The sequence below is a fragment of the Tamandua tetradactyla genome, chromosome 5 (genome assembly GCF_023851605.1).
Source record: "Tamandua tetradactyla isolate mTamTet1 chromosome 5, mTamTet1.pri, whole genome shotgun sequence".
Lineage (NCBI taxonomy): Eukaryota > Metazoa > Chordata > Mammalia > Pilosa > Myrmecophagidae > Tamandua > Tamandua tetradactyla.
In genome coordinates, this window is record NC_135331.1 from 26872607 (window position 1) to 26884768 (window position 12162).

The following is a 12162-nucleotide window of genomic DNA, read 5'->3' on the forward strand; positions in this document are numbered from 1 at the left end:
TAACAAATGATTACAATTACTGAGTCATTATATAGGCGTTTTTTTTACTTCCTATATTATGAAACAGCCAAAAGTTAATACCTGAAATGAGAAACTCAATTAGCCTCAGCCCTGCTTAAGCTTACCATTGTAATGCCTCTTCTAGCCTAGTACCAGCTCTATCTATGCTTGATATTGTACTGGTTACAAATCATAAAAACCCTGAACTCCCTTTAGACTCCAGGGAAACAGATTTGGGGGCTGATAGGCCACCTGATTGCCTGCGTCGGGTATGGCAACAAATCTTCTCTTTGAAACCCAATAAATTCTCTCTCTGAAACCCAATGTCATAGATTGACTGTTATGTGCATGGAGCAGAGTCCCCCAACCCCTCTCCCACCCACCCCCACTTCTGTTCAGTATGGGGACCACCGAGCACCTCCACATCTTCCTCCTCATGGCAGCACAGGCGCCTGGTGGAACCTTCCAGATCTCAGACCTCCCTAGCCCATGCCTGCCCGGCCCACCCTACTCATCCCCCTTGGCTGCCAGGCAAGCTGGTCACAATTCCTTCTTCCAGATCTATCCCCCATCGCCTCCATCTTTAAGTCTCTGGTAAAGGTCTACTTAAACCCCACCCCCAACCCCACTTCGGCCTGGGCCTCCCCTTTTCTGTTTCCCTTCTGGAACTCATCCCGTGGCCTTGCAAAAGGCCGACAACATGTCTGCCCTCCAGGTGGGACCTTGGCACCAACATGCATTTGCATGCGCAGGAGTCACTAGCTCACCCTTCACAGTCAGTAGCTCTCATAACTTCTCACACCCCTGTGAAGCTCCACAGTGTGGCTGCGCTTCCCAGCCGCCCGGTCGCAACTCTACCCAGGGAACCTCCCATCGCGCCCCGCCTCTCCGCCTTCTTCTTCACCCGCGGGCTGGCGCTTCCCGCCCAAACCGATGACCAATCAGAAGGCCCAACTCGGCGGGACACTTCAACTGGCCAATCGTGGGTGGGATCCTGGCTCTGGGGCCCGCCCCTGAAGCAGTCGGAGCCAATGGCAGCTGCGCGGGCAGCCGACCAATCGGGGCGCGGCGTGCGGCTGAGGAGAGCCACGGAGTGCCGTGGTGAGTCTGGTTGTGGGGTCCAGGGGGGCGTCTGGGGTTCCTTAGGTGTGGCGGTCCAGGTGGCACCTGGGAGCATCCGAAAGGCCCAGGAGGCGTCTGGGGGCCCCCGTGGAGCGTGTGGGTCGGGACCGGGCACAGGGCTCCCTCTGCCGGGTGACACCTGCTCTCAGTGGGGACAGAGCCCAGCAGCCCTTCTCGAAGCTTCTGTCCCGAAACGTGGCGGCGCCTCTGCTCCTCACCCTCCTGTTCGGATCTCGGGTTTGTAACCCTCGAGGCCACTGAAAAGAGTAGGCGATATTTACACGGTCCAGAAACAAGAACCCCAGGAAAAGGTATACTTCGAGAAGTCCTCCCCCCCCCCGTATATAATATTTTTGTTTATATTTCCTTTAAAAATATATTTATATATACTCATTTATTTTATCTTATTTTTCATATACAGCAGTCTGAATAGCGAGTGTGATAGTACCACTGTTAATAATAATTCTTAAAACAGTTAAGAGCATTATTTTTGTTTCTTTTGCATTTTGCTCATGCCTTTCCTATTCTCTTACCATTTTTATAATATATTTTGAAAATATCTTGCTGGTATATATTCATTGGCTGTAAGAATTTTATTCTGTTCCTTTTTTTTTTATTATTCTCATAGTAACTTCGTATAGAATTTGACTGTGATATTTTTTGTTGCTTATTAGTTATATTATGGACAGGTCACCTAGCCTGCCCATTTCAATAAATTCTGTAACCTCCCCTTTTAATCTTAATTTTAATCGTAGATATGCAAGTAAACAGTAGAGTTTATGCTCCACCAGTCCTGGCTGATATCTCTAGCCATTTGGATATCTTTACACTTATTATTTTTTTTTTGTATGGTGGGGGTGGTGGTCACATTTCATTCTTTTTCCACATGACTGGCCCATTATTGCAGCACCATTTGTTGAAAAAAAAATTTTTTTTGGGGGGGGATGTGCATGGCTGGAAAATGAACCCTGGTTTTCCACGTGGCAGGTGAGAACTCTACCACTGAACTACTACATTTCCTTTTATTTATTTTTATTATTTTAGCAAAGCAAACAGATAGAGATAGGCATTTCCCTGCTTTCACGCACTAAAGGTAATATGCAGTGTATGCAATCTCACTTTATTTTTCCATTGCACAAAAGGTCGTGGAGCACCCTATATCAGCATATATGAAGATGTGAATTATTGTTTTAAGCCACGTAGTATTCCGACCTTACATTATTCACCCTGGTGCCTGTTGCTGGACACTGGGGTGATTTTCAGTATTGTACATGCAGAGCTGCAGTGAGTCACCTGGGTGAGTGCTGCTCCTTAAGGGTCTGTGTGTGTCTGGACTGGGTGGCCAGAAGCCAGTTGGCTGTGATTTCCTAGATGTGGTCAGATTCCCTCCCATCTTGTTTCTTCACAGTAGGACGGGCTTCTGTCTTTAATTAGGTCATTTTCATATCCTGGGCTCCTAGGATATGCTGAGTGCTTGTTGAATTAACACCTCAGTAGTTCACAGATCCATGGAGCCCAGTCAACTCTTCTGTCTTTGTGCACATCCCAAACAAGGGATGTCCTCTGTGGATGAGAGGGCAGGGCTTAACAAAGTCCTCGTTACCTGTGGCCATGGCCTGTCACCTCTGATCCTTGGTTTCCTCTCCTGACCTCCCCAGATTTTAGGAAAACTATATGATTATATAATGACGCAAGTGAACTTTTGCATTCCCCCTTAGTAGAATTTGGTGTTGACACATCTTTTATTGGTCAAGGCACCTAGCATGGAAACACGTTGATCAGATGTGTTTTTTGTTTGTTTGGAGAGGAATTGTTCCAAATGTAAAGGAAAAGGATTTTCTTTTATCCGACAAGTAAAAAGATGCTTCAGAATTGGAAGAAATTTGTGCATTTCACCATTCTCAAGAGCTGTTATTTTTAGTAAAGGCTTTGAACTTAAAAAAAAAAAGACTACCATGAATAATTAATGCTTTAAAAGAGCAACTCAGCCTTTTTTATTGTTGTTGCTGGGAAAATATGATCTTCTCAAGTTGAAATGACTAAATGTGATTTTTTAAAAACTTTTTTTTATTGTGTAATATAACATGTATACAAAGCAAAGAAAGAATAAAGCAGTAGTTTTCAAACCACTCTTCAACAAGAAGTTGCAGGGCAGATCCCAGAGTTTGTCGTGGGCTACCATACCATCCTCTCAGATTTTTCTTCCTAACTGTTCCAGGATATAGGAGGCTAGAAGGAGTATTTTTTATCATCACAATCAACTTCCCCCTCCTTTTTTGTAGAAATAGCTTATATACAAAAAAGCAATAAATTTCAAAGCACGGCACAACAGTTAGTTGTGGAACAGATTTCAGTGTTTGGTATGGTTTACAGTTCCACAATTTTAGGTTTTTACTTCTAGCTGCTCTAAGATACTAGAGACTGAAAGAAATATAAATATAATGATTCAGCAATCATACTCACTTATTAAACTGTACCTTCTCTGTATAACTCCACCATCATCTTTGATCTTTCTGTCCCACTCTTCACGGGTATTTGGGCTATGCCTGTTCTAACTTTTTCATGTTGGAAGGGGCTGTCAGTAATGTGGGGTAGGGAGATTGAACTAGTTGGTATTCTGGGGAGGCTGGCCTCTCTAGGTGTCAGGACTTACCTGGTCCAGGGCCCCATATGGAGGTTGTAGGTTTCTGGAAAGTTACCCGAGTGCATGGAACCTTTGTAGAATCTTATATATTGCGTAGGTGTTCTTTAGGAATGGCTGGAATAGTTTTGGTTGGGGTTTGGCAAGTTATGATAGGTAGCAGTGCCTAACTGAAGCTTGCGTAGAAGTGACCTCCAGAGTAGCCCCTTGACATTATTTGAACTCTTGGCCACGGATAATATTATTAGTTACACTTCTTTTCCCAGTTTTGGTCAGCATGGAATTGTTGATCATATGGTGCCAGGGCTAGATTCATCCCTGGGAGTCATGTCCCATGCTGCCAGGGAGACTTTCACCCCTGGATGTCATGTCCATCATAGGGCTGAGGGCAATAATTTCACTTGCAGAGTTGGGTTTAGAGAGAGAAAGGCCACATCTGAGCAACAAAAGTTCTCTGGAGGTAACTCTTAGGCATACCTATAGTAGGCTAAGCTTCTCCACTACATACATAAGCTTCACAAGAGGAAGCCTCAAGATCAAGATCTTGGCCTATTGATTTGGGCATCCCTAATGCGACACAGTATCAGGGGTTTCCCCATTGTGAAAGTTTAACAGTTCCATATTTTTCCTCCCATCCCTCAAGGGACTTTGCCAATACTTTTTTTGTGTGTGTGGGTAGTCACCGGGAATCAAACCCGTGTCTCCAGCAGTGCACCATAGCCTGCCCTGCCAATACTGTTTGATTATCTGCTTAATATATTCTAGGATGTGTCCAGGCATTACATTAAGCTATACAGGATTAAAGGCCCTCATTCTTATTCTGGGCTTCTTGTGTTTCGATTTTTTAAATGAGCTATCCAGACATATTGGGTTAGATTACATGGTACAGAAAATTTAGGTTCCAGACAAAATAAACCTTTCTTCCTTTGGTCTCAAAAAATAGGTGTGGTTCTAAAATGTAGACAGCGTCTTCCTTACCCCTGTGTTCTGAATTATTTTAACACTGACCTGATTGGCTTTGTTCTTATCTCTAAGTACCAGATTATAGATATGTAGAAGAGCCTCTCAAAATCCAGAAATAATAATTACCACTCCAGACTAAATGTGTCTGCTGTAAGAGCTTACAATCTAGGTCCCTTTTTTCTTATAAGCATTTTCTAAAGGAGACCATACAATAATTGTTCTTTTCTTTTGTTTCTGGCTAATCTTGCCTCACCGGATGTCCCACAGGTTCATTCACATCGTTACATGCCTCACAACTTCATTCCTTTTTGTAGCAGCACAATATTCGATCATATGTATACACCTTCGTTCGCCAGTGTACTTCTCAGTCAGTACACCCTTCAGCCACCTGCATTCATTAGCATCATATATAATGCCCATAGTCCACAGTCCATCAACACTCAATTTTAACTAATTTCATTGATCCCAAGAGAAAGATAACCGATAAACACATCCTCACCAAATAGGAAATCTAAACCTCCCCTTAACTCTTGTCCCTCCCCCCATTATTTATCCCTGCTGTTGCTGTGATACTGCTGATGTTTTCCTATTAAACATAGCCATAACATGCAATAGCAGTTTTCCCCCATACCCCAGACTTAAACATTGTTTGTGTGTGAATCATACCTTTGAAGTAGTTCTTGCAAAAACTTACTTATATTTCTAGTGTTAATCAGTGGGACACGTAGGTGAATATGACTCCTTTCAATCTAGTTCACCTTCATTATGATAATATTATTATAGACTCACTAGAGATCCACCTTCACTTCTATCTATCCCCTTACATCTGAGGTCAACCTCATTAGCTAACCATTCACCCATCTGTAGCTTCTGTGTATCTCTAAGTCCCCTATATTTTGCATTATAAGCCTCTGATTTTACCTTTATCATGGTCATAAAAGTGGAGTCATATAGTATCTGTCCTTTTGTGTCTGACTTATTTCATTCAGTATTATGTCCTCAAGGCTCATCCATCTTGTCATGTGTTTCAGGATATCATTTCTTCTTACTGCTGCATGATACTCCATCGTATGTAAATACCACATTTTGTTAATCCACTTGTCTGTTGATGGGCATTTAGATTGTTTCCATCTTTGGGCGAATGTGAATAATGCTGCTATGAACATCGGTGTTCAAATGTCTGTTTCTGTCACTGCTTTCAGCTCTTCTGGGTATATACCAAGTAGTGCTATTGCTGGGTCATGGGGCACCTCAATATTTAGTTTCCTAAGGAACTGCCAAACTGTCTTCCATAGTGGCTGTACCATTATACATTCCCGCCAGCAATGCATAAGTGTCCCAATCTCTACATCTTTTCCAACATTTGTAGTTTCCTGTTTTTTTAATAGCAGCCATTGTTATAGGTGTGAAATGGTATCTCATTGTAGTCTTGATCTGCATTTCCCTTTAGCTATATGAAAATGAGCATCTCTTCATGTGCTTTTGAGCCATCTGTGTTTGCTCTTCAGAAAAATACCTATTCATATCTTTAGCCCATTTTATAATTGCATTGTTTGTTCTGTTGTTGTTGAGTTGTATGATTTCTTTATGCATACAGGATATCCAACCTTTGTCTTATATATGATTTTCAAACTTTTCTCCTGTTGAGTTGGCTGCCTCTTCACCTTTTTGACAAAGTCTTTTGAGGTGCAGAAACATTTAATTTTGAGGAGTTCTCATATATCTTTTTTTTTCTTTTGTTGCTTGTGCTTTGAGTGTAAAGTTTAGGAAGCTACCTCCTATTACTTGGTCTTGAAGATGTTTCCCTACATTTTCTTCTAGAAGCTTTATGGTACTAGTTCTAATATTTAGGTGTTTGATGCCCTTTGAGTTAATTTTTGTATAGGGTGTAAAGTAAGGGTCCTCTTTCATTCTGTTGGCTATTGATATCCAGTTCTTCCATGCTTATTTATTGAAAAGACTGTTTTGTCGCAGTTCAGTGGATTTTGGGGCCTTGTCAAAAATCAGTTGACCATAGATTTGGTGGTCTGTTTCTGCACTCTCGATTCGATTCCATTTGTCAGTGCTTCCATCTTTGTGCAGTGCCATGCTGTTTTTGACTGTGGCTTTATAATAAGTTTTAAAGACAGGGAGTGTTAATCCTCCCACTTTGTTCTTCCTTTTTAGGATGCTTTTAGCTATTCGGAGTCTCTTTCCCTTCCAGATGAATTTAGTAACTAGCTTTTCCACGTCTTCAAAGTAGTTTGTTGGAATTTTGGTTGGTACTGTGTTGAATCTGTAGATCGATTTGGGTAGAATTGACATTTTAACTCTATTTAACCTTCCTATCCATGAGCAGGGACTGTCTTTCCACCTAAATAGATCTTTGATTTCCTGTAGCAATGTGAAGTAGTTTTCTGTGTACAGATCCTTTATGTCCTGCTCATTCCTAGGTGCTTGATTCTTTTAGTTTGTATTTTGAATGGATTTTTTTCATTACCTGACTCCTCAGTTAGGTCATTGCTTGTGTATAGAAACATTACTGATTTTTGCACATTAACTTTATATCCTGCCAACTTGCTGAATTTTTTCATTAGCTCAAATAATATCAGTTTGATAGGATATCAAACTTTGTTGTAGATTTCTCAGGATTTTTGTGGTATCTCATGTCATCTGCAAATAGTGAAAGTTTTACTTCTTTCTTTCCAATATGGGTGCCTTTTATTTCTTTTTCCTGCCTGATTGCTCTAGCTAGAGCTTCTAGTACAGTGTTGAGTAATAGTGGTGACAGAGGGCATCCTTGTCTCATTCCTGATCTTAGGGGGTAAGCTTTTCGTCTCTCTCCATTGAGTATGATGCTGGTTATCGGTTTTTCATATATGCTGTTTATTGAGGAAGTTACTTTGACTCCTACCTTTTGAAATGTTTTCATCAAAAAGGATGTTGAAGTTTGTTGAATGCATTTTTAGCATAAATCAAGATGATCACATGATTGTTCCCTTTCAATTTGTTAATGTGCTGGTATTACATTAATTGATTTTCTTGTTTTGAATCATCCTTGCATTCCTGGTATAAACCCCACATGATCGTGGTGTATAATTCTTTTAATGTGTGGTTGGATTTGATTTGCTAGTATTTTGTTGAGAATTTTTGCATCTATGTTCGTTAGGGAGATTGGCCTGTAGTTTTCCTTTCTGATAGCATCTTTACCTGGTTTTGGTATTAAAATGCTATTAGCTTCATAAAATGAGTTAGGTAGTGTTCCTTTTTTCCTCAATTTTTGGGAAAAGTTTGAGCAGGATTGGTGTTAGTTCTTATTGGATGTGATGAAATTCCCCTGTGACGCCATCTGGCCCTGGGCTTGTCTTTGTAGGAAGATTTTTGATGACTGATTGAATCTCTTTACTTGTGATTAACTTGTGATTTACTTGTGATTTACTTGTTGAGATCTTCTAGTTCTTCCTCAGTGTAGCTGGTTTGTGTGTTCATCTGAGTTGTCTAGTTTGTTGGCATATATCCTCTTATATATCCTCTTAGTTCATAGTATCCTCTTATGACTTTTTTTTATTTCTTTAGGGTCTGTGGTAATGCACCCCTTCTCATTTCTGATTTTATTTATTTGCATCCTCTCTCTTTTTTACTTTGTCAGTCTTGCGAGTGGCCCATCAGTTTTATTGATTTTCTCGAAGAGCCAACTTTTGGTTTTATTGATTCTTTCTATTATTCTTTTATTCTCCCATTCATTTAACTCTGCTTTAATCTTTGTTATTTCTTTTCTTCTATTTGATTTGGGGTTAGTTTGCTGTTCTTTCTCAAGTTCCTCCAGGTAAGCTGTTAAGGCCTTAAGTTTTGCTCTTTCTTGTTTTTTAACATAGGCCTTTAGGGCAAGAAATTTCCCTCTCAGCACGGTCTTTGCCCCATCCCATAAATTCTGGTATGTTGTAGTCTCCTTTTTCATTCCTCTCCAAATAGCCACTGATTTCTTTAGCAATTTCTTCTTTGACCCACTGGATTTTTAAGAGTGTGTTATTTAATCTCCATGTATTTGTGAAAGTTCTCATTCTTTGGTGGTCATTGATACCCAGCTTCATTCCATTGTGATCAGAGAAAGTGCTTTGAATAATTTATAAAGACCAGCATATGCTTTATCCTGGAGAGTGTTCCAAGTGCACTAGGGAAGAATTTTATGGTGATTTGGGGTGTAATGACCTGTTAGATCCAATTCATTCATGAAGTGGTTTAACTTCTCTATTTCCTTGTTGATCTTCTGTCTGGTTGTTCTCTATTTCCTTGTTGATCCTCTGTCTGGTTGTTCTCTATTTCCTTGTTGAGCCTCTGTCTGGTTGGTCTGTCTGTAGGGGAGTGGTGTTTTGAAGTCTCCTACTATTATTGTTGAAACATCTATCACTCCCTTCATTTTGCCAGTGTTTGTCTCATGTACTTTGGAGCTCCTTGATTGTGACATAAACATTTATAATTGTTATTTCTAGTTAGCGAATTGTCCCTTTTATTAATATATAGTGTCTTTCTTTGTCTCTTTTGATGTCTTTACATTTAAAGTCTATTATTTCCAATATTAGTATAGCCACTTCTGCTGTTTTTTGGCTACAGCTTGTGTGAAACATCCTTTCTGTCCTTTCCCTTTCATTCTACTTGTATTCTTGTGTGTAAGATGAGTCTCTTACAAACAGTATATAGTTGGGGTATAATTTTTAATCCATTCTTCCAATTTGTAACTTTTAATTGGTAAGTTTAGTCCATTAACATTCAAAGTTGTTACTGAAAAGGTGTTTCTTGAATCCACCATCTTATCTTTTGGATTTTATTTGTCAAATCTGTATGTTCTTTCCCTCTTTCTGTTTTTGTCGTTTAAGTTACCCTTACTGGTACTCTTCAATTCTGTGCCCTCCTCCAGACCTCCCTCTCCTGTCTTTTTTTTTTTTTTTTTTAACTTGGCAGAACTCCCTTTAGTATTTCTTGTAGGGCTGGTCTCTTGTTGACAGATTCTTTCAGGATTTGTTTGTCTGTGAAAATTTTAATCTCTCCCTCTGTTTTGTTTGTTTACTTTGTTTTTTTATTATAACTTTAAATCTCCCTCAGTTTTGAAGGACTGTTTGGCTGGATACAGAATTCTTGGCTGGAAATCTTTCTCTTTCAGGATCTTAAATATCTGATACTACTGCCTTCTTGCCTCCATAGTGCCAGTTGAGTAGTCTGAATTCAGTCCTATGTGGTTACTCTTGTATGTACCAGATTGTTTTACTCTTGCCACTTTCAGGATTTTCTGCTTCTGTTCAACATTTGACAGACTGATTAGTATGTGTCTTCGAGAAGGTGTATTTTGAGTTATTGTATTTGTAGTTCATTGTGCTTCTCCAACTTGCATATTTATGTCTTTTATAAGGGTTGGGAAGTTTTCCTCCATTATATCCTCAACTAATCTTCCTAGCCCTTTTCTCTTCTCCATCTGGGACACCAACGCTTCTTATATTTGTGTGTTTTGTTTTGTTAATCAGTTCTATTCTAGTTTGCTAGCTGCCAGAATGCAATATACCTCAAACAGAATGGCTTTTAAAAAGGGAAATTTTTTTTCTTTTTTTTTTCTCTGCTTTGCATATATGTTATTTTATACAGAAAAGGGAAATTTAATAAGTTGCTAGTTTACAATTCTAAGGCCGAGAAAATGTCCCAGTTTAAACAAGTCTATAGAAATGTCCAATCTAAGGCATCCAGGGAAGGAAAGATACCTCAGTTCAAGAAGGCTGATAAAGTTCAAAGTTTCTCTCTCAAGTGGAAGGGCACGTGGTGAACATGGTCAGAGTTTCTCTGTCATCTGGAAAGGCACATGGTGAACACAGTCAGGGTTTCTCTCTGGAAGGGCACATGACGAACGCGGCATCATCTGCTAGCTTCTTCTCCTGGCATCCTGCTTCATGAAGCTCCCTGAGAGGCGTTTTCTTTCTTCATCTCCAAAGCGCTGACTGAGGGACTCTGCTTCGTGGTGCTGCAGCATTCTCTGCTCTCTCCGAATCTCTTTCATTCTCCAAAATGTCTCCTCTTTTATAGGACTCCAGAAACTAATCAAGATCCACCCAAATGAGTGGAGACACATCTCCCCTAATCGAGCTTAAACAACCACTCTTGAGTGGGTTACATCTCCAGGGAAATAATCTAATTACAGATTCAAACATACAGTATTGAATAGGGGTTATTTTGCCTTTACGAAATGGGATTTTGATTAAAACTTGGCTTTTCTAGGGGGTATGCATCCTTTTAAACCACCACAATTTCCCTGAGGATCCGATTAAAAATTTTCCATCTTTTTTTTGCCATTACCATTTTTGAGTGTTTGAAATCAGTTGTTCTGTTCTCTTGTTCACTTTTCCTTTTTTTTTTTTTTTTTCGCTTCTTCAGATCTGCTGTTGTATGTCTCTAGTATGTTTTTTGTTAGGTCTACAGCATCTTTGATCTCTGTGGTATCAGCTACTTTTCTGTTTATTCTTTCACATTCCTCTTTATGCTCTTCTAAAGGTGTCTTCTTGATCTCCTTTATGTCATTAGCCATCCCATTTATTTTGTTTAGTAGAGTTAAATTTTGATTAATTATTCCAGTGTCTGTGTTTCCTCTGATGTTTTAATTTGGTCATTAGGCTGGGGTATATTTGTCTGCATCATGATATGCTTAGTGATCTTCTGCTATCTTTGCAGCATGTAAATATCTTGATTGATTTACTTTGGAAGTGGATTTCCTTCAGTAGTCTAAAGCCTTGTATTTGCGGGATGGACGTGAGGTAGGGCACAACAGCGTGGTGATGTGTTGCAGCTCAGGTTGGGGATGCTACCCTGGTGCTTGTGAGCGTGGGGGCCCAGTGGCAGAGAGGATGTGGCTGTGCGGGTACACAGGTCTGGGGGAGGGCCCTTGTATGCACTGGATAGGATGCAGGGCCCTTTGTGTGCATGCGCAGAGGTCAGAGCAGCGGGTTGGCATTGGTCTGCATGGGCTGGGGGCAGATGTAGACCAGCTGCTCAGGTAAGCGCTTGCCCAGAGCTGGGGGGCGTGACTGGTGTCTGTGTGCATGGGTAGATCTGGGAGGGCCATAAACTTATATACACGTGGGCAGAGCTGGGGGGGCAGGGTGGGGTTGCCCAACTTAATGGACTGGGAATGGGAGTTGTCTGGGTGTCAGGGTAAGTGCCATCAGCCTTTATGTGCTTGTGACCATCTGCAGGTGGCAGGGAAGGGGAGGTAGGGCTTGGGAGGGCAGTTTAAGACTGTACTTTTGCGTGAGAGGTGAGTTGGGCTGGGGCAAATGTGGGCATGCTTGAGGGGTGTGTGTGGGGTGTGTACATGCAAAGGTGGGTGGTGGGGCAGGGGTGCTTGGAGTGTGGGGAGTGGGGCAGGTGACGGTTTCAGGTGCATGGGGTGTGGGGTCGGTCACAGATTGCTGGGCTGCGCT

The 12162-nt window shown here is 41.0% G+C and overlaps 1 pseudogene across 1 annotated transcript in view; it reads left to right on the forward strand.

The window, feature by feature from the left end:
* The first annotated feature begins 1057 nt into the window (after positions 1–1057).
* Positions 1058–12162, forward strand: part of LOC143683866 (tubulin alpha-3 chain-like) — a 47648-nt pseudogene continuing 36543 nt past the window's right edge. Inside the window, exon 1 of the transcript XR_013175681.1 lies at positions 1058–1101. The product of XR_013175681.1 is annotated as a tubulin alpha-3 chain-like (transcript). The remainder of the gene's footprint in view (positions 1102–12162) is intronic.